Source organism: Sminthopsis crassicaudata, chromosome 5 (assembly GCF_048593235.1).
Source record: "Sminthopsis crassicaudata isolate SCR6 chromosome 5, ASM4859323v1, whole genome shotgun sequence".
NCBI classification, from domain to species: domain Eukaryota; kingdom Metazoa; phylum Chordata; class Mammalia; order Dasyuromorphia; family Dasyuridae; genus Sminthopsis; species Sminthopsis crassicaudata.
This window is the reverse complement of record NC_133621.1, coordinates 307,492,189-307,515,988: the sequence shown is the minus strand read 5'-3', so window position 1 is coordinate 307,515,988 and position 23,800 is coordinate 307,492,189. Positions and strand designations below refer to the sequence as shown.

General features: G+C 38.1%; 1 long non-coding RNA gene across 1 annotated transcript in view; it reads right to left on the bottom strand.

The window, feature by feature from the left end:
• Positions 1–831: 831 nt before the first annotated feature.
• The window catches only part of LOC141543202 (uncharacterized), an 81,452-nt gene continuing 58,483 nt past the window's right edge, over positions 832–23,800 (bottom strand). Inside the window, exons 2-4 of the long non-coding RNA XR_012482375.1 lie at positions 8,705–8,887; positions 2,831–2,856; positions 832–1,789 (exon numbers count right to left, since the gene is read on the bottom strand). This is a non-coding gene — a long non-coding RNA (uncharacterized LOC141543202). The remainder of the gene's footprint in view (positions 1,790–2,830; positions 2,857–8,704; positions 8,888–23,800) is intronic.

The following is a 23,800-nucleotide window of genomic DNA, read 5'->3' as shown; positions in this document are numbered from 1 at the left end:
GGAAAACTGGGACACCGATACATTGTTGGTGGAACTGTGAATGGATCCAACCATTCTGAAGAGCAATTTGGAACTATGCTCAAAAAATTATCAAACTGTGCATACCCTTTGATCCAGCAGTGTTACTACTGAGCTGGTATCCCAAAGAGATCTTAAAGGAGGGAAAGGGACCCACATATGCAAAAATGTTTGTGGCAGCCCTTTGTGTAATGTCTAGAAATTGGAAATTGAATGGATGCCCATTAATTGGAGAATGGCTGAATAAATTGTGGTATATGAATATTATGAAATATTATTGTTCTGTAAAAAATGATTAGCAGGATGATTTCAGAGAGGTCTGGAGAGACTTACATGAACTGATGCTGAATGAAATAAGTAGGACCAAGAGGTCATTATACATGGCAACGACAATACTATATGATGATCATGGTTCTCTTCAACAATAAGATGAACTAAATCAGTTCCAGTTGTTCAGTGATGAAGAGAACCAGCTACACCCACTGAAAGAATACTGGGAAATAGTTTTTCCACTCCTTGTGTTACCGTCCACTTGCATTTTTCTTTTCCTTCCAGGTTATTTCTACTTTAATTCTAAAGCCGATTTTTCTTGTGCAACAAGGTAACTGTATAAATACGTATACAATATATGTATACATATATTGCATTTAACATGTATTAGTCTACCATATAGGGAGAGGAGTTGGAGGGAAGGAGGGGAAAAGTTGGAACAGAAAGTTTTACAAGGGTCAATGTTGAAAAATTCCGTATCTCTTGTAAATAAAAAGCTATAATAAAAAAATTAAAAAAAAAAAAAACTAAAACTACCTAGGTGTTGGCTAGATATAGGGAGTCCTTTGAGAACTCCTTCAGTTTGCTGATATTTTGATATCTATTTTTGTTGGAAACAAACATTTTGGAAACACAGATGGACATGGGATTCTAGCTAATAACTGGGGTCTTTTCTTTTGCTGTATTGTCTTAAGGGAGATAATTGTTATTATTGAGTCAAATCATTAACATCATTCATAATTTGGCATTATGAGATCAAAGAGTTGGGGAAACCATCCATTTTCAATCCCCACTGTCTCTCCATCCTGTAGGTAATTTCTTTTCTCCTAGGTTTGATACCAGGTTCTGCCATGTCCAAGCTATGCAATTTTGGTGAAGTTTCCCCTTCTATAGATCAGTTTTTTCACCTGAAAATTGAGACAATTCATTCAAAATGAATTAAGCATCCTGTAAAATGAGGAGGCTAAATTGGATGAACTTTCAGGTTCCATGCAACTCGAAATCTGTGATGTGTTCAAAACCCTGTGCTAAGCGAATACAAGGAAAATACAGCTGATCCTTGGAGCCATCGGCAGCAGCTACATCTTGCTCTGATAAGGACAGAGTTTTGCCAACGGTGAAGTCTCACCCAACTCCCCAAAAGATTAGTGATCACTTGTATATTGTAGAATTTGCTGAAAGAACAAAGGAGCTGAGGACTTTCTTCCCACCTGCCTCTCTAAGAGTCTTAAAAAAGTCTAAGCCTTTGAAACTTGTGTTATAAATGACATAATGTAATCTGCCTCTGACAATAGATGCATGAAGCATCCCCAGACCCAGGGCCCATTAGATACTAAATGGGAGAAGGGCTCCAAACTGAGACTCAGTGAATGGAAAAGAGGCTCAGGGGGACAGGGAGACTGCGGACTGCTGAACTCAGAATCCATTTTCTCTCTGGGGTACTGGTGAGCCTCCCAGAGGTGCTGACAGCATCTTTCTATTTCCTGAGCTTCTTCTTTGCCTGAAACCAAGAAAACAAAGTATTACACAGATCAAAATAGAGGCTCTTCCTAGGAGCAAAACAGGAATGGAGGCCACATAAAAACCCTTAGTGTTCTCTGGGCATATATCTGATAGTGAAGATCCAGTTGGGCACAAAAAAGTTGGGGACTTTTTCTGACCATCTGACTCAGCACATCATGCTATGCCACAGTCTCTTTGAACTGTTCTAGCTCAGTTTCCCTGCACTAGTTTCCCTTATTGTCCTGACTCAGTTTCCTTAACTGTTCTGCCTCAATCCCCTTAGTTGTAAACCACCCCGCTCTGGTTCATTAAGACTGAGGACCATTTGCTCTAAGGTTATAAATTGTCAATGTGAGGCTTAAGATAAGGGGAGATCAGACTTCCTGGCTCCTGGCTCCTTATGCCTCAAGAACTTATGACACTGCCCCCTCTAAAATATTCCAAAAGGTAAGGCTACCCCGGATACCTCATTGATATCTTTCCTTCTGTTTATTCAAATATCCTGACTCTGTCTTTTAGTAAGGATTTATAGCTTCCCCCCATCATGACAGAACCAAATGGTTCTGTATTAAAAAAAACAAAAACAAAAACAAAATAAAAAAACTTTCCTGCTCTTTTCTTTCTTTGTTCAAAAAAAGATATAAAAAGACTTGGGATTCTCACATTCGTCACTGGATACTTTGAGACGAGAGTCTTGTCCAGTCAATTATATTCTCCAATTAATAAAATATTAAAAACTCTCTAATCTCTATCTTGCCTCAGCTTCTTTATTAAGTGCATGCTGTGGTATACAAGGCCTCTGTACTAGGAGTATGACAAATAAAACTCACAATTTCTCTTGACCTAGAAAAGAGACTTAAAGGAGAAAGGATTCTTCCCTCCCTATTTCCAATTATCTCTTTGTTCTTTCTTCTCTCACTCTGTCTCCTCCTCTTTCCCCTTTTTTCCTTTCTTTACTCTGCCTTCCCCCCATCCTTTTATTACTTGCAGAAGCAACATATTGCAATAGGAGTAAAAAAGTACTGTCTTAGTTACTTACGGACCATGTGGCCACAGCTTTTTCACCTGTAAGATAAGAATAATATCAGTTGACATATCACCATAAAATCAATGTGAAAATTGAGTTGGATCATGCATCTAGAATAGTTAGCAAACCTTAAAACTGTGTACAAATAGTCAGCTCTCATTTTTTCTTCCTTCCCTCCCTTCCTTTCTTCTACCATAGTTTTTTATTGTTAAGGCTTTTTAAAAAAATCTTGTCCAACTTTTTTGATGCCCTTTAGGGTTTTCTTGGTAAAGATACTAAAGTGATTTGCAATTTCCTTCTCCAGCTCATTTTATAGATGAAGAAACTGAGGCAAATAGGTTTAAGTGGCTTGTCTGGAATAACACTCAATAAGTTTCTGAAGCTGGATTTGAATTCAGGAAGATGAATCTTCCTGACTCCAGACTTGTCACTCTTAACTGTGCCACTAGTTCTGTTTCCTACATTGTTAAATACCCACTATGTTCAGATCTTCACAATTATTTAACTTGTAGTTCCAAGAATTTCTGCTAATTATTATTAACTATTTTTCTGCAGTAAAACCTTCCTTTAGTGACTTATTTTCCTAAAGAAATGGCAGTCAAAATCCATACTAATAGAGAATAGCCTCTGGCAAGCTCTACCAGGCTCCAAGTACAAATGTAGATATGAACTGGATATCTCTACCCAAGGATCACGCAGGCTGAGAGGACTAGTTTGGAAACGACCCTCCCTAGAAGATTGTTCACTAGAGTGGAGTTCTGTCTGTTTCTATCTGTAAATGGGTCTATATGTCTATACCTATATATAATTGATGTCCTTTTGCTCGACTATACCCCTCAGGAGGCCATCTCCACAGATGATACAAAGGATATTTGGAAATGTGAAGGGCATCTAGAGGATTGTTCTCTATCCTTAATAAATTTTAGAGAAGAGCAATTAGCATTGATGAAATTGAATGGACATTCTTTGAAGCCCATTGTAGGACTTTTCCCTCAAGCCATTTAAAGCCCATTTCACCACTCACTCTGCTCAGCCTTCAAGTCCCTCAATGAAATCCTCATTCTTTAGTCAGAATTGTTAACTCTGCCAATTTTGCTTCGTCTGCAAATGTGACTAGCTTTGTCTAAGTCTCCATTCCAGTCATGATAAAAATTTTGAGTGGTGGGGGCCCATGATAGCTAAGTCAGGTACTCTGCTAAAGACCACTCTCCAGGGAGACATTTATTTGTTACCACTCTTTGATCCTGGAAACTCAGTGATGCCTTATCAGAGCCCAGATTCCTAAGACTTAATTTGGCAAAACTTTGAGAAAGTTCAACTGGTTGCCTTAAGAATAGTAGACTGGACCTGAGAAGTGAGTTTTGAATTTTATGTGACCCTGTGTCTTAGCCTTAGTTTTCAGCTGGATGGCAATAATAGCACCTACCTCAAAGGGTCATTGTGAGAATCCAGTGAAATATTACCATTACCTGTAAAGTGTCTTTACAAGTAGTAAAGTGTTATGTTAATGATAGATATTATCATTAATATCTACTCTTTGTTTCATAGGGAAGAATGATCACCAGAGAGAAAAAGACTTTGGTCAAGGTCAGATGGCAAATTCTGGTCAAAATTGATACTAGAACCTGTCTTAGCTCCTTACAAAACAGTTTCATTTTCTCTCTTCCCATTTCTCTTCATTTGGGGTTTAGCAGCTTTTCTGGGCTACACAGAGAATAAGTGTGACTTCAGATTTGAACAGTTTTCCTCTTGACTCCCTCCAATTGGGGCTAAATGGCTTGCCCAAGATCACACAGATAAATGTTTGAGACCAGATTTGAACTCGTATCCTCCTGTCTTCAGATTTAGTGCTCTATCCACTGTGTCACCTTCCTGCCTCATTTCCACAACATTCTGAAAGTAAGGATATACTTGAGTGAATGGAGCCACTTGTCATAGCAGGGCATTCTGGGAGAGGCACTGATCTCTTTGGCTTGTGATTTAAGAGTTTTCTCCCCAAGTTAAACAGGCAACTGAAGTTAACTTGGGATTTTTGCAAACCCATGAGTTTAGTGGTGAAAAGTTCTGCCAGAATCCAGGCTATCCTCAGAATTGGTTGGCAATTCTGAACTCTCTGTGACCCTCCATCAGAGTCATTTGTCTAGCAAACAATGATGGAGAATTAATAAAAGATCTAAAATTAAATGGCCCCCCTTCAATATGGTTTAATTGCCTCTAACCTTTTGAAGAGAATTCAAAGCCCTGGCACTATTGTATCTTCAAAGAAAAGCGTCTCTCTTCCAGGAGGTTACAACCATTTAGCCGGCAGATGAAAAACAATGTTTTCAGGGGAATTAAAATGTCTTGTGTCCCAGCTTCTAAAAGAGCAGTGAGTCAGTTAGGCTGAATAGTCCCTGCTTCCAGATGATGGAAGGGACTTCAGGTCTTTTCATCATCCCTAATTCTTCCCATTGTGGAGTTCCTTAATGAGGTGCAATGACAGGCAGATCCCATTGCAAGGAAGGACACAAAGCAGACATTCCCCTTCCTCCTTTTACAATCACTACTGAGAGCAGAGCCAGGATTCTAAGCTGGGTCTGATCCCTAAGCATTATCCATGGGCCCTTCTCAATTTTCACATTCCTATTTTTGATTTTCATTGGATTGAATTCAATCATAAAATATAGAATTTCAAAGTTGGGGACACAGTAGTGAGAGCCCCCATGTCTCCATCATAACAATATACCTGATATGGTTGTCTAAGCCTTGCGTGAAGACTACAGGGAGGGCCTATTTTTTGAGTAGCCCAAATTTTGAAAAGCTTGGCTTTACTAATTACAACTATTATATATAATATGTTAAAATACGCCTCCTTGCAATCTCCCCACCCTCGGCAGCCATTGCTTCCAGCTCTGCCCTCCGGTTCCAAATACAACACATCTAATTGCTATTTTGTATGAAAGTCACAAATGTACTAAAAAGAGCTCTCATATTTTTCTCATCCTAGAATCTCATTATTTTCAGGTCAAGTATGCCCATTTATGCACCCATCCCATGGCTTGGAGCTCTTGGTCATTCTGACTGTCCTCCTTTGGATGCTTATTGATGTTCTGCGGAGTCCAAGCTGCATCCAAGATACAGGACAGAGAGAAAAATCACAGCTCCTTAATGTGACACTAACTGCTCTTGTGGTAACCTCCAACTGCCCAAGCTCTTGACAACTCTTATCACACTGCATTGGGTTTCATGTCATTAGGCTGCCAGGTGATATAGTGGTCACTGCTGGGAATGGCTGGAGTCTGGGAGACCAGAATTCAAATCTACTCTCAAATAGTTTTTAGCTATGTAACTGTGAGATACTGCCTCAGTATCCTCATCTATAAAATAGGGATAATGATAGCACCTATCTCCTGAGATGGTTGTGAAGATTAAATGCGATAACCTTTATAAGTTTGAGTCTAAACAACTTTGTTGTTGCTGTTAGTAGACTTAAATTTTATCACTATTAAATGTCATATTATTAGATTTACTCCAGCTTTTCACCTTGCCTAATCTTTTGGATCTTAAGAGCATGTTACCTATCCCCTTTTGTATTACCTCATCTCCAAATCTAATAAGCTTCCCGCCTGTACTTTTTTTCTTTCTACAAAGGTGCTACACATATTAAGAGAATCCCTTGCACATCCCTGGATTCCCTCAGAATTTGTTCAGGATTATTCTGTGGGCTTGGCCAGTCAATGACTTTCCAGTTCATTCAGTTATCCAATTAACTAACTATATATTTCCAGCTTTTCCTCAGCAATATTATTGGAATAAATTAAGGGAATAGTTCTCCTACATCAGCTTAGCCATCCTGCCCAAAGAAGAAGTGAGATTAGTTCTTGATGAAGGGATGTTGACTGTTGGGAAGCATAGCTTCCCTTTCATAGTCATAACCACAGCTCTTAGTTTAAGCATAGTAGCTGACATTAAGTGAGTAACTGGGCCAGTGATTTTCCTTTGGTTTACTATATTGTAAAAGTGGATTCATAATCCTTGAAAATCCCACTCTGTAGGGTTGGTGTAAAGAAGAGTTTAGTAATTGCTAAAGATAATAATAGGAATAAAACTAACAACAATTTAAATAGTTGAGTAAATAGGTGGCTCAGTGGATAGAACATTGGGCCTATAATCAGGAAAACTTGAGTTAAATCCTGTTTCAAGCATTAGCTGTGTGAGCTTGGGTAAGTCATTTAATTCTGTATGCCTAAATTTCCTCATCAGTAAAATGATCTGAAGAAAAAAATGGCAAACTATCTATTATTTTCACCAAAAAACTCCCAAATGGGGTCGCAAATAGCCAGAAATAGCTGAAATGACAAAAAAATTAGAAATTATTTAAATGTTTACAAAATGCTTTTACAAATAACATCCTTTTAACCTTCCCCACTTTGTGTGTTTGTTTTTTGTTTTTATTTTTTTGTTTGTTTGTTTTTTACTATCTTTGCCCAATGATGTAATTCCATGGCTTCCTTCAAGTTAAAGCTCAAATCTCACCTTCTGTACCTTTCCATATTCTCCTCATTTCTAGTGCCAACCATCTGTTCTTTTCAATTTATCTTTTTTATAGTTTGTATATATTTATTAGCTCTCCATTAGACTGAGAGCTTTGTGAGAGAAGAAATAATCTTTTGCCTTTCTTTGTATCTTTTGCATTTAATGCAATGCCTATATGCTGTTAGGATATAGTAGGTACTTAATAAATGTTCATTAATTGATCCTCCCAACTCTAGAAATGTAATTATAATCCCTATTTTAGAGATGGGAAAACTGAGGTGAAAGGGGGTTAAGTGTTTTTCTAGTAAGTATCTGAAATTGGATCAGATTAATTGACTCAGAGTTCAACACTTTTTTTTTTTTTTTTTTACTGAGTCACCAGAAATGGCACTTAATATAGTTATGTTGGAATAATTAAGATAAGTAGAGAAGAGACAAAGTAGAAAGAGGAATGAGTCTGCTTCTACTACTTACAATCTATATTTCCTTTAATGAGTCCCCTTTCCTAACTTTTCCCATTCTTATCATGGGGCATTTGAGCATGATGACCATTATGGTTTTGCCCAAGTTTAAGTCTCTCCTTATTGGTAACTCTCGCACAGAGTGCAATATTATTCTACGAGTAAACCAAGTAATCAATGGGAAAATATGTGAATAGCTATTGATCTTTCCAAATTTTATCAAATAGGGTGATGAGGAGGAGATGTTGATGATGGGTATATGGTGATCATGATAATGGTACCATAGGATGTAAGAAATAGATGAGAGTTCTTCCTATTGGTCAAAGGGCTAGAAGTAAGTGAGAGTGCCATAGAAAGAATAACAGGAATTCAGGGGAATTTATATAGGCACTTTGCAGTCTAAACAACTTTGTTGTTGTTATTAGTAGTTAGACTTAAATTTTATCACTTTTAAATGTCATATGAACCTGTTTTTCTTTGTTTTCTGTTCCTTCCCCTAGAGACAAAGCTTGTATGCTTTTTGTTTCTTCAAATCTAAAGTAAAGTTCCATTTTAATGGGGGGAAAAACCCTGTTGAAATCAATTAGTTTCTCTAAATCTGTTGCTAAGCTTTCAAAGGACTCTTGAGTTCTTTCTGTACGTGCTGCCCTCAGAATTTGCAGAGGGGAGGGGAGAGTGGGGCGGGAGTTGATGGGCAGCCTCATCTCTGTTGTCATCTGCAGATATCATTATCTAGAGAAGATCCTAAATGCCTCACTGGACAACAAGCAAAGGCAGTTTCATTTTCGTAGACATCTGAATTTGTTGGCAGACTGTGTATTTTTCTATCATATTAGATAATCAATCTGAGCAGAAACCAATTTTCACTCAATCAACAAAACTTTAAGGAAAGTTATGTCTGTGAACTTACTCAACCCAGCAGAGGCCTTGGAGATATGCTGAGCATGTTCTTGTGGGGCTCCTGGGTGCAATCAGAAGGGCTCCGTCTCTCAGGCTGGACAGGAGAAGTTGCCACTTGTTGGAACACTATGTACATCCCCACTGGTGGGTTCAATTTTAATTCAGTTCAGCAGGTATTCCCCCAGGCACAGGACTAAGGAAAGAAAAAGACAAAAAACAAGCTTTAATCTAAAGGAGCTTGTGAATTTGTGGGGGAAGTGAAAAGTATATATCTGCATAAATACAAACTATATTAAAATATTTGTTTTTGTTTGTTTTATCTCATTCATTTTTATTTGTTTGCTAACAGTTTTCAAACAATTTTGCTGATGAAGGCAGCTAGGTGGTACAATGCATAGAGCACCAGCCCTAAAGTCAGGAGGATCTGAGTTAAATGTAGTCTCAAACACTTAACATTTTCTAGCTGTGTGACCCTAGGCAAGTCACTTAATCCCAATTGCCTCCTCCTCAACAACAACAACAACCACCAAAACAACACATTTTTGTTGATCAGGAGAAGTCTGAATGAAAATCAAGATTTCAGGAGACAGAGGTGAAGAAAAAGTGTTCCAGGTATGGAAGCCAGCCTGAGCAAGGTAAGCCAGGGAATGGAAAATCATGGAAGAACACTTGCTCAGTCTAGCTGAAAGGTAGAATGAGGAGGGCAGAACATTATACAATGTCTATATTGACTAATGCATTTTCTGATTTTCTCTAATTATGATTATTTATTAGAAGGGCGAGTTTGGGAGTTGGAAGGGATAGTGATACTCAAAAATAAACAAAAAAAGAAATACCTTAACAAAGCATAACAACAAATAAAGTCTGGAAAGATAAGCTAGCATCAGGAAGTCTTTGAATGTTACTCTGAGAATTATGTACTTTATTCTTTTAGTCTCCTGGATTTCCAAGTTTGAATTAACAACTTGGGTCATAGAATTTCTCCTTCCCCTATTCAGAAGTACTACAATAAACATCCTGCTTCCCCCCCCCCATCAACTCTCATAAAGTGATTTTCTCAAAATTAAGTACTGTCTCATTTAGCATTTTTCTAATGTGAATATATAGTACAGAGCCCATTAAAGGGAAACCTACGATCCCATTTTGCCTCCACTATATCACTTTTAGTCATTTTACTCATATTGGAATCTTTATGACACTCTTTGGGTTTTTGTTGACAAAGATACTGGAGTTGTTTCTTTCTTCAGCTCATTTTACAAATGAGAACACTAAGGCAAGCATAATTAAGTGAGTTGCCCAAGTGCCTGAAGCTGGGTTTGAATTCAGGCCTTCCTGACTCCCCGCTAAGAGCTGTATCCACTATACCACTTGGCATTTACTATCTGCATAATCCTGGCAACTCACTTAATTTTTCTGTACCTCAGTTTCCTGTTCTATGAGAGACTAAATTTCATGTTCTCTAAAGACCCTCCCAGTGTTAAACCTCTATAATCTAAAAAGAGGAAGGAAGGAAGGAAGGAAGGAAGGAAGGAAGGAAGGAAGGAAGGAAGGAAGGAAGGAAGGAAGGAAGGAAGGAAGGAAGGAAGGAAGGAAGGAAGGAAGGAAGGAAGGAAGGAAGGAAGGAAGGAAGGAAGGAAGGAAGGAAGGAAGGAAGGAAGGAAGGAAGGAAGGAAGGAAGGAAGGAAGGAAGGAAGGAAGGAAGGAAGGAAGGAAGGAAGGAAGGAAGGAAGGAAGGAAGGAAGGAAGGAAGGAAGGAAGGAAGGAAGGAAGGAAGGAAGGAAGGAAGGAAGGAAGGAAGGAAGGAAGGAAGGAAGGAAGGAAGGAAGGAAGGAAGGAAACAAAGATAGATCTGTAAATCTAAATAAAAATATTTCATGGGATTTAATTGAATTTCCTAAATTTCCAAAGACACTTGGGACAGTTCCTGCTGTTCACTCACTCCTCAGTTCTTCACACATTTTACTTCCCTGGACTAGGATGGCGAGCAAGTGCATTTGTTTGTTCATTTTCTTTTCACTGGATCTCCAGCATTTAGCACAGCGTTTGACACATAGTAAGTGCTGAATCAATGCTTGTTTACTTGACTGGACCTGAAATAATTTAAATGAATGCAGTTTGTCAATCAATAAACATGTATAAAGCACCTTCACGTTGCCAGACACTGTGTTAAACTGGGGAAGCAAAAAGAAGCAATGGGCAATCCTTGCCCTCAAGGAATTTATAATCCAATGAATTTGGCAGAGCAGAGATTCTATAATACTGCCGGCAGAACTGTGACTTGGTTAGCTTGACAGAAATTGTGGCCAATGGTAGCACATTTAAAGGGAACAGAAGCTAGTCGCCACCATGTTTGATTGAGCATATCCTCTGAGGGAAGGATGCAGGACTTGAGCCAGACATCTTACATCTATTCAAAGCAATGGCTTTGATCTGTGGGAGCACAAGACACCTTCCACTTCCTGATGTCTCCCCCATGTCCCAAATGGGATGGGGAACATCTTTGGCACATAGAAAAGTAACCCTCCTTTTGGCTTTAAGCTTCCATCCCTTATTGCATTTGTTTCCTTTAAAGGGAAAGAAAGGAGAAAGTTGGAGAATTTTCCTCCCTCTTATGTCTCCAAATGAATAAATTGAGGGACTTAAAAATCAGTTTCACTGTCTTTTTTCTCTAAAGTGATAGTTTTTAACCTGGAGTGCAGAAACTATGGATGGATTTCAGGTGCATGACTATGATGGAGAAAAAATTACATCCTTATTCTTACTAATTTCTAATTGAACCCCAGTATTTGTTACATTAAAAATATTTTTTTATCTCCACCTCCTCCTTCCCTATTCTACCTATTCCTCCTCCTCCTTTTCCTCTTCTCTTTCTCTCATTATAGGAAGAGATCCATAGGCTTCAGCAGACCATCAGAGGAGATCATAATATAGGGAAGAGAAAAAGGGTTTATTAAGTACCTTATATAATCTTATGTAATCCCCACAACAGCCCTGAGAGGATTGTACTATTATCCTCATTTACATGTGAGAAAACTGAGGCAGTCAAAATATAAATGCCTGTCCAGGTACTAGGAAGAGCTGATTTAATTTAGTTCTTCCTGGCTACATGACCAGCATTGTAATAATATAAAAAATAATTTAATCTAGTCTTCCAATTTGGGAACTTTGATCAGACTCAGTTTTGAGTTGTGTTCTTTTTTTCTTTTTCTTTTTCTAAAGAACACATGCAGGTTTCAAATCCTATCCGTGACTATTTAGTCCTCATGATGTTATTGTTGTTGAGTGGTTTCATGGGTGACCCCACTTTGGAGCTTTCCTGACAAAGAGATGGGAGGCCAGGGTCACAGGGTAGTATCTAAGACCTGACTCCAAGGTCAGCATTCTCTCCACTCTGCTGCCTAGCTACCCTACTCATCCCCAAAGTCCTAGGTAGTAGGTAAGACAGATAACATTATTGCTGTTACAAATGAGAAAACAGAGACCCAATGATCGAATGTGACTTATTCAAAGTCAGAGCTAAAAGATTGCAAAGTCCTATTCAAAGCCACTGCCTTTGTCCCTCAGCCTGGGCTCTTTCCCTTAGACTGTAAGACTGTCCCAAGGTGTCTCATTAATGGGGTTCTTCTACATCTAAATCAGGAGAAAACGGGGTGAGTTTCCCACATAGAAGTGACTCACAGATCTGTCACTTAATGAAATCCTGGGACTCAGGGAGCTCCCCTGGAAGTCGGGATGCTTTTATTTCTAAGGAGCTGAACTATTTCAATTAGGATTACCCTTTAGCTGTGGCAGCAAAGAAGGAAATCAGCATGGATTGGCTCTGCTGCTTTAGAATATTCAAAGTAGGAGACAAGACAGAAACCACCCTCCCCAGAGAAGCCCTTTCTGCTTTAATTGAATGCACATTTCATGTTGGCTGTATATCTCTGCAGAGATTCATCATTTCTGTCAAACAAAGCAGACAAGTTGGGCTATTTATAGTAAAGTCGGGTTAGAATTAAAACCAAATTTAAAATAAGATACAAATGGAGGGGGATGGAGTTTAGTAGTAACCCCAGGAACCCCTGAAGAGACTTCATACTTATGAACCTATGGGTTACTTCTGGAATTGGAGCTGGAATTTAAGATTTATCTATGATGTTCATAGAGCCTTTAAAATGCCAAAAGCTGGACCCAGGAGTTTCCCAGGGACACCGTGGTTTTCAGCACCTGGGCATCTTTAAATTCTTGGAAACTAGAGGTGGTTGTTGCATCCAAAAATGATGGAGAAAGTATATAAGGCAAATGCTAGAGCTATCAAGAGAACATAATTCATTCAATAGATACAGTTTTGAGATGCTTGGGGATCACACATACTCCATTTTTTTTTTCAATGGATTTGCATTTTAATTAGGAATACTTTGTATCTTCAATTTAATGCAATTCAATTCAATTCAACAAATATTAATTAAACACCTAGTTTTCTTGCAGTAGGAGAAAGATATGCAAAGATGAATGATACATACTTTCTGCTCTCTAATTGCTTACAATCTAGAGGTAGGTAGAAGCTTCCTCTTACACAAATAGCTCACACAAATCACTATGATAGAAAATTGGTGATGCAATGGAGTCAGGAAGACCCAAGTTCAAAATCAGTCCTAGACACTTACTAGGTGAGCGACTCTGGGCAAGTCACAACTTTTATTTACCTCAGTTTTCTCAACTGTAAAATATGGGTAAGTGCCATTTACTTCCCAGAGGTTTTTTTTTTTAAGGATCAAATGAGACAATATTTGTAAAAACACTTAACACAGTGCCAGCGGCATCATGGGCTCTATTTAAATATTTATTCCTCATATGAATAAGAAACCCAAACAAGATACTCTGTGAAATGTGAAAGGGGAAAAATTACATCCACTTTCCGAAAGCTTCATAGAGAATTGGGCTTCCAAGCTAGTTCTTGAATGAAGAAAGGACTTTTAGTGAGCAGGGATGGAGAAGGGAGAACTCTGACAAACGAGAATCTAGGACAAAGGACCAGAAAAGAGAACCACCTCATTGGACTGGGATACACAACAGAATTAAGATTAGAGTTTTAGAACAGAAATGGGGGGATGGCTGAAGAAAAATGTTGGAAGACTTTGAATGAGAGGCAAGACTACTGGCTGTATTTAGTACTTAGTAGGGAGCTGTAGAACTCTGCACAAGAAAAAGTGATGTGCATATTATAGCAGGAACTGGAGTTGAAGGTATTTGATTTAAAAAAAAATAACACTAGCTGATTCCTTCTGGTGGGTGGAGCCACTTTCCCCACCTTGTGCTCAATTCAACACACACTGGCTCTGAGCTCAAGATCCTAGAGAGTTCCTTTTAATGGGATGGCAAAGAATACAAAAAAAGTTGAAGTGCCTGAGGCAAATTGCCTCCAGGGAACCATCCAGTTTACCCAGACTCTGGCCCTAACACAACTGTTTCAAATCAATTGTGCCCAGAGGGATCCACATGTATAGATCCTCATGACTTTGGATTTTTTTGAATTTGAAGGAAGATATGGCAGAAATTAAAATTTACTCTCATTTTGGTCTAAAGCCTGTCAATTCCAATGGAAAGGATTTATCATCTTTGTCCTCTTCTCTCTATTGATTTCACACCTTCCTGGCCATTGACCTTTTCTGTCTGGTTTCCCATTCACAATAATGAAGCTGGCAAATCAGGAGCTTCTATGATCAATCAAAACTTTATCTTAAGCAAGCATTCTTTACTAATTAAACAGAAACTAAATCTGAACAATAGAAACACTATAAGCTTAATAATAGAAGTTTTCTAGGAGAAAAGAGGTGCAGCAGGGACCAGTAAAAATAGCCATCTCTCTCATTTATATAAAATGGACAATTCAGAAATCATTGGTCCACCCCAGACATACTTTTCCTTGGGGGTAGATTTGATGACAACTCATTTTTCCAGTTCATACTCAATGCAAGTTATATGCCAGTCTAACTCTCACTGATTCCATTTTATTTTTCCAGTCTCCATCGTAGCTGTCTTCCCTCCTGCTTGTTCTCTCTTGAATCATGAGCATAGGCTCTTTCCTCTCCTCTGTGGCCCTGTTTGGTATCATCTCTTGGAAGAGTCTTCCAAAATGAGTTTTCTTTAAGGTTCATTCAGTTTCTCCATCACCTAAAATCTCACAGAGATAGGCTTTTCAGGATTTTATTTCTGCTTGCAGAAATGGTTTCCATTTCTCTGCTATATCTTACATGAGTATTAGGAAAATTTCTCTGGCAGCAAGATAAGAATGGATTGGAAGAAGGAAGACTACTTTGGAGACCATTTCATAGATTTTGTGCTCATCCTTGGAGATTTTCAAATCATCTCCACATCATGGAGAAAGAATGGAGAAGAAAGGGAAAATAAGTATAATTCAATGATAATTAAATATGTGGGAGAACACAATTATCTCTCCAGTCAAGAAATGCTTATTCCCTAAATGGACTTTTCTTTAAAATAGTCAGTAGTACCTATTTAAAACCATCAGCAAGCATCATATATAATGGGGATAAACTGGAACCATTCCCAATAAGATAAGGAGTGAAACAAGGTTGCCCACTATCATCATTTCTATTCAATATTCTATTAGAAATGCTAGCTTTGGCAATAAGAGAAGAAAAGGATATTAAAGGAATTAGTATAGGTAATGAGGAAACCAAATTATCACTCTTTGCAGTTGATATGATAGTCTACTTAGAGAACCCTAGAGAATCAACTAAAAAACTCTTAGAAATAATCTACAACTTTAGCAAAGTTGAAGGATACAAAATAAAGCCACATAAATCATCAGGATTTTTAGACATCACTAATGAAATCCAACAGCAAGAGATACAAAGAGAAATTCTATTTAAAGCCACTGTTGATAGTATAATATTTGGGAATCTATATGCCAAGGGAAAGTCAGGAACTATACGAGAAAAACTACAAAACACTTTCCACACAAATAAAGTCAGATCTAATCAATTGGATAAATATCACATGTTCTTGGATAGGTTCAACAAATATAATAAAGATGACAATGCTACCTAAACTAATCTATTTATTTAGTGCTATACTAATCAAACTCCGAAGAAACTATTTTACTGACCTAAAAAAAATAATAAAATTAATCAAGAAGAACAAAAGGTCAAGAATTTCAAGGGTATTAGTGAAAAAAAAAGAGCAAATGAAGGTGGTCTAGCTGTACCAGATCTAAAACTATATTATAAAATAGCGGTCATCAAAACCATTTGGTACTGGCTAAAAAACAGACTAGTTAATGAGTGGAAGAGGTTAGGTGGCTCTCTTCAACAATGAGGTGAATCAAACCAGTTCCAACTGTTCAGTGAAGAGAGCCATCCATCTATCCCCAGAGACAGAACTGTGGAAACTGAATATGAACCACAAAATAGAATTCTCAATCTTTCTGCTGTTGTTTGCTTGTATTTTGTTTTCTTTCTCAGTTTTTTTTCCTTCTTGATATGAGTTTTCTTTTGTAGCATGATAATTGTATAAATATGTATTTTATATATATATATAATATATATATATATATATATATATATATATATATATATATATATATATATATATATATGATTTAACATATATTCTAACATCTTTATCATGTATCGGATTATCTGTCATCTAGGGGAAGGGGTGAGAGGAGGGGATAATTTGGAACACAAAGCTTTGGAAGGGTTAATGTTGAAAAATTACCCAGGCATATGTTTTGTAAATAAAAAGCTTTAATAAAAGGTAAATAAATCAATAAAAATAAAAAAAATTTAAAAAGAGATGCTTATTCCCAAGAGGTAAGAGAAATTCTATGCCTCCTTGATTTCCAGAGGCTGCCTAATGGAGGAAACCAAGCCCTCAATTCCATCCCTAATGGAAAGAATGGTTTTCCCTTCTTAAGTGTGTTTATGTGGAAAAATCTGCATCTTCTTTGTACTTAATGCTGGTAAGGATTGATGTAAAGATACATTCTAAATTATATTTTTATTATAAAGCTATACATCAAAAGCTGCCACTACCCCAGGGGAATAACTTTTGGGGAACAGGAAAGTTCTTTGAAATGATACTGAGGGAAAAGACTTCATCCCTTTCTTTCATCACCACCACATCAGAATATTGCATGAGTAATTAAGATGCCCTTTCTGCCATCCTGTGGTTACCATTCTCTCAACCTAAAAAGAAGCAGAATAGAATACATCACTGGAAAGACTAAAATCATATCCTCCACCAAAAGTGAGAATAATTCCAGATTGTGATAAAAGATTCAATAATCTTTCAATATGCACAACAAGTAATTTCCACCGAGAGAAAGAGAGACAGAGACAGAGAGACAGACATACATAGAGAGAGACACACACATAGAGACAGCCAGAGATACATAGAGAGAGACAGATACATAGAGAGAGACAGATACATAGAGAGAGATACATAGAGAGAGAGAGACAGACAGCTACATAGAAAGACAGACAGCTACATAGAGAGACAGACAGCTACGTAGAGAGACAGACAGCTACGTAGAGAGACAGACAGCTACGTAGAGAGACAGACAGCTACGTAGAGAGACAGACAGCTACGTAGAGAGACAGACAGCTACGTAGAGAGAGACAGCTACGTAGAGAGAGACAGCTACGTAGAGAGAGAGAGAGAGACAGCTACGTAGAGAGAGAGAGAGAGACAGCTACGTAGAGAGAGAGAGAGACAGCTACGTAGAGAGAGAGAGAGACAGCTACGTAGAGAGAGAGAGAGACAGCTACGTAGAGAGACAGACAGACAGCTACGTAGAGAGACAGACAGACAGCTACGTAGAGAGACAGACAGACAGCTACGTAGAGAGACAGACAGCTACGTAGAGAGACAGACAGCTACGTAGAGAGACAGACAGCTACGTAGAGAGACAGACAGATACGTAGAGAGACAGACAGACAGCTACGTAGAGAGACAGACAGATACGCAGAGAGACAGACAGATACGTATATATATATATACACACACACACACAGAGACAGAGATACATACAGCTACAGAGACAGACACAAAGAGAGATAGACAGATGCACAGAGACAGACACATAGAGAGAGACATATATATGGGGGGGGGAGAGAGAGAGAGAGAGAGAGAGAGAGAGAGAGAGAGAGAGAGAGAGAGAGAGAGAGAGAGAGACAGAGAGAGAGAGACAGAGAGACAGAGAGACAGAGAGAGAGAGAGAGAAAAGGAGGGAGGTGTGCAGGCAGACTTTTTGAATCTGAGCCAGCAGTCTATCCATGATATCATCCTGATTCTAAATTCCTGTGAAGTCATTTTAGCTGTTTGTGATAACAGGTCTGGGCTTAGAGTCAAGAGATGTGGGTTCAAGGTCCAGTTATAATATTTAACAATGATGTGAAAATGGACATTTCATCTCACTTCTCCAAGTCTCAATATTCTCTTCTGTAAAGTGAGAATCATATTCTCTGTAGTATCTGTTGTTGTTATTTGCCCTTGATGTTCAGAGAACTAAAATGAAGTCATAATTTCAGATTAATGTACAAAGTGTCCATTTGAGGCTGGTCATACTAAGGGAAGTTGAGAATAAATAGTCTGTATGAAGATTTGAAGGGGGTGTCTCTAAATTTGTACATCTCAAATTTCTTTTGAGGTATTGCAACTGTGCTCTGTTCATATACTTTGATGCACTCTTGCCATGTTAAATGGTCCTATGCCAGTGTCTCCCATGTCTTATAACAAATTTCTGACTTTTTCAGAGAGACCTTGAGAACATCCTTGTATCACTTCTACTTCCACATGGGTTCCTGCCTTGTGTAAGTTTTCCATAAAATAGTCTTTTAGGCAAATGGACATTTGGCATTTAAACAACATTGCACTCTGCAGTAATGAGAATGTTTGACACTTCAGCTTGAGAGAGCACCTCAGTGTACTCTCTACCTTATCTTGCTGAGTGAATTTCAGAATCTTCCTAAAATAATCCAAATGAAAGCGATTCAGATTCCTGGCATGGCTCTGATAGACTGTCCACATTTCAGAGGCTTATACCAATGAAATTTGCACAGCTTCTCTGTAGACCTTCAGTTTGGTAGGCAATAGTCTGTTTTTTCTCTCCCAGAATTTTTTTGTTCCTCCTTTGTGTTATTTACTAAAAAGGGGTGAAGGAATGAAGATTTGGCAAACAGAAAGCTCTATTCCCTTTAGCGATATAGTCCCAATAGTGAAATATTTGGACCAAAATACATGAATAATTTAGTGTTTTGCTTTTTTTCTTTTTACAAAGACATGTCAAGGAAGACCTGAGAGATAAAAAGGGACCTAAATACTAGAAATCTAGGTTTGAATCCAAGCACCAACATTGTTTAGTTGTAAGAAAGTAATTTCAATTAATCAATACATTTTATCTCAATATCTACTATATGCCAAGCACCTCTCAAAGTCTCAGTTTCTTCCTTTATAAAATAGAGATGATATTTAGTTAAAAGGGAAATACTTTGGAAATATTCATCGAGTAGAGAAATTAGAGTTGGTTTTGTTATAAATTAAAATGACCTTTAAAGTCCATTATGGCACATGGCATTGGAAATCTAGATAAACATAAAACAACCACCCTCAAGTACCCTACAGGATCTTGAGAAATAGCTAAGAGTAAAGTTTGGAAATCTAGAGTCACCAGCTCAGATGACAAGTACAGACTTCAAGCATCCAACCACTTTACGTCTGTTGAGCACATAGAGACAGACCAGATAGGCTGTGCAGCCCAGAGTGGGGAGCTCCAAGGAGATTTTTGACTTCAGATGTAACATTCTTCTAGAATTGGAGGAACAAACAGTGAAAAGTGTGAATGTGCCCCCACTGAGTTCAAGGTGGCCAACTCAGACTCCCGATATATCCTATTCCATCTCATATAAAGTAGTGGGTCTTTGGAGACTGAAAAACCAGCATTTCTAAGTGTTTGTCATTAATTCTCTATTTAAAGTCCTACTCTAATAGAAAGCTCACAAAGCAATCCTTATCACAGGGAAGTTTTCATTGGTACAAATTCTTATGTAAACTGAAAGGAAATCTACCCCCATACACACCCTTCATGAAGTCTGGCACCGTTCATCAAAAACATTTCATAGCTCCAGATAACTTATTGACCAAGATGAGAGCTACCTAACCAGGTATTTGAGGCTTTCCCAAATGTTGGCCAGACCACGCTTGCTCTGTTCTTCCTCTCCCTGGTCCTAACTTAGTAATTCTGTGATGCTCATTTATGTTCTTTTCTCATGTTCTTCCTTTAATCTTAGCCTATCCAGATCCTAATATCTTTCTTAGTGCAAATCTCACCTACTAGGCTGAGACTTCCCTCATCTCCCTCAGCCCATGAAGTGATCTTTCTTCACAGAAACCTTAAAGCAATGATTCTGAACTCCTCCTGTGCCTCTAAGTACTCTACCAAACATTTTAATTATTACTGTAGATGCCAGCTCCTTTCCTAGACAGGAAATTCCAGTCTCAATTCCACAGCACACTCTAGGTTTTTTTTTTTTCTCTTCATTCAGTTCGGAGAATTAGTTTGGTTGGTATTTGGGAATCAAGAAATATTTATTGGCTTAAAAGTAATGTTAACACCATTTCTCTTGATCTTACTGGCACTTCCCAGCTGAGGCTTAAATTCCTACCTCCCTACTCTCTCAATGCAAAGAACAATCCTAAAGGGAACAGGTTGTGTTAATTGTTCATGGGGAAGAGGGTTAATGCCCTTTAATGACAGTAGAGAACTGCCAAGGACCATTCAGCAAGAGGCTTCTTGACTCTTCCTATTGATTTTTCTTACCCTGATGCAATCGTTTTGTGTGTTGTTTTCTTGCTTATTTTCAGAATCTGTTTATACAATTCCTCCCTTCTATATCTCAGCATTTTCTTCAGAGAAATCATTCTAGACATAAACACAGCATTCTTTTCCATTCTTGTATCACAATTCGTTTAGCCACCCCCAAGTATTTCCTTATTTCCTCGTATTTTTTATTTCAAGATTATTAAAAAAAACCCAATAACAATCACATAATGCTTTTTTTTGCATGTTTTTGTACCTTATCATGGGCCATTTCCTGCTGCTGATAGCCATCTTTGATATAGAACAGAAGTTAATTAAAAGGATCTGGATAATGTTATCATGTTTTTAGCCTAATTCCAAATGCTTTTGCAAGATGGCTAAGCAGTTCACAATCTCACCAAGTGCCAAAATCTTAAGTCTATGACCAATCAAGTAGATTTGGAGTCAATGTCAAACTGATAATAATGAAATCAGTGATATATATATATATATATATATATATATTTATTTATTTATTTATTTATTTATTTCTGCGGCACTTCAAGCCATACAGTGGTCATCCCTTACACCAACCAATGATAGGAGATACTGAAGTTACTACTCTTGTTTCACAAAGGAGTGAGCTAAGAGGAGAAACAATGTCAAGGTGACACAGAGGGGAAGAATTTGAGCCAGAATTCTCATCCAAGACTCTCTCCTGTTGCCAAGCCCATTAATCCACTTCACAGTGCTGCTACTGTGTGAGGATGGAGAAAAGAGAATGGCAAGAATGACCTTTCCTTGACTCACAGTTTCAGTAATTACCTCTGTGTCAATAATACCAAAAGCACTGTCTCGTGAGCTAAGAACACTTCTGAGATAGCGTGGCATAATGCATTGAGTGTCAGGTCTAAATTTTGGAATTCTAGAGTTCAAATCTTGCCTCAGACCCTAGCCAAGTCACCCAATCTATCTATGCCTTGGTTTGATCATACACAAAATGAAAGAATATACTTCATGGCTTCTGAGGTCCCCTCCCAATTTATGATCCTATCCTTTTCATCCTACTGCTGGACATCTCCATCTTTCTATTTTCTCACTGCAATAAACCCTATCTATGTGAAGGGCAACACATTTGTTTTCCCCAAAATCTCTTTCCTCCTTATTTTTTTTCCTACCGGAATCATTTTTCTCCAAGTAATTTACGTATCATCTTCCCACTTCAATATCCATATCCATTCCTTTCTTTAAGGTATTATTGTGGGCAGATAATCTCTGTTAATGACTGAATTAGTATTACAGTGTTTTGTCAGATTTTGTTGTACCTGTCTAGCCTAATTTTACTTAGTTACCCCATTACTACTTTCCTCTCCAATCATGAAATCAGATTTCTGTTCCACACACTTATCAACATCTTTCCAGGAATACATTAATACATTCTCAACCTGGGTCCCTTGCTTTCCATTTCTTCCCCTTTGTTTGCATATCCTAGGTTACTATTCCTCATTTAGTGCTTTTATAATGTACCTCTTCCCTCAAGAGACATCAGGACCTGCAAGCATGAGTAAATAGTATATCTTGAGAGAGAGAGCTATTTAGCTCTCTAAAAAAAATCTCTCTACATTAAGAGAGACTAAAATATGGGATGAAGGAGATGCTGACACAGAATGAACTTATTTGTGAGTGATTGCTGATTGATTGATTAATTGATTATCAGTAGGATTATCACGCCCATTGTCCTCTGCCCAGGGTCATCTCACATAAGGAGGAATGTATCAGAGAGTGGGCCAATGCTTTTTAGGAAGGACATTGATTAGGATAAAACAAGCAGGATGATGAAAAGAATGGAGAACGTGTCGTAAGTATTAAAGTATCTGGTGATATTGAAGATATATAAGAAAAGACTGAGGTGGAGGAGTAGAAGTGGATCACAATACCTGCCCTCCAATTTTTGAAAGATTGCTGTGTAAAAGAGATTTTTATAAGCCTGATAATACAGGCTTATAAAATGTTCCAATGCTAGAATGAACTTGAAGGACAGTGAATTTGTCACCATCAGATGTCTTTGCTTCTCATGCACTCCAGAAGGTATTCCTGTCTTTGAGTCTTTGAGGTCCCCCTCTGGGATTCTGCCAGGCCATGATTCCATACCATATCTTGGGTCCATTTTAAACTCCTAGGCTGGAATTTCTGGTTTTTGATCCTTGGGGACAAACTAAATTCTTTCACTAGACCCTGGTTGAAAATATGACACAACAACCAGAATTATTAGAACCATTACACAATTCTGCTACTTCAATAATCCACAGGAAGAGTCCACTAAGAGGCATAAAATCTCTTATAACTTGAAAAGGGATATAATTTAAATTTTAAACAAAGGACTCATCTTGTCAATTCATAAAGATGCACAGTCTTACCCAGAACCACCTATCCCTTGTCTCAAATAAAGAAGGTGTTTCCTTTTATTCTCTTGATCTCATGGTTGTTGGCCAGAGATGACACTTAGGTTTTCTTGTGATTTTTGACAGAATGAGAGAGTATTATCTCTGCCTGACATTGGGAGAGGTCAAGAAGAATGAAGGCATGGGAAGAGGGGAAGCAGAAATCTGTCATCCCAGTGTTTCTATTGCCATTGTTTGATGAGACAAGCTTTATTCTGATAGCAAGGTACCATCTTTCACCCTAATGAGTATGACCAAATGCAAATATCTATTGATTTATACAACGGTAGACCAGCTTCTGTGACAAGCAATCCATGGACAAAGTCTGCAGTCATCTTTAAGAAAAGTAATTAGAAAGATGACTATAACCTTTCTTCAATGAATAGCAATAATCAGCCACTTCCTTGGTGTTCCCACAACCTTGCTCACTTGGTTTAGTGAGCTTTCTGAAATCCATTCCAACTTTCGATCCCTTTCCCCTTCCCAATGAGCAGCTCACAGCTGGAGAGAAATGGCTTCATTCTTTAATTGATCCATGCTTGTTTGCATATGCAGCTGTTTAGAAGCAATAGAGGTTCACTGCCTTCTGATCTGGGGGAATTTTCAGCAACAAAATGAGAGGCATTCATCATCCTTCCACTCCTGCTGCTTTTCCTTATTTTCTAGCATGGCTTAGGCTAGAATCCCTCTAATCAGTGTCTCAGACAGCTCCTAAGCAAAAGTAGGGAAACTGAGCATAAGAAAAATGTCCCCAGAGAAGTCACCAACATTTTTTGAATATCAGAATGGATCTAGCCTATTGAAAGCAGATTCCTCCCCCATGAATTCTGAGCACACCGATAGATCATCAGACACTATA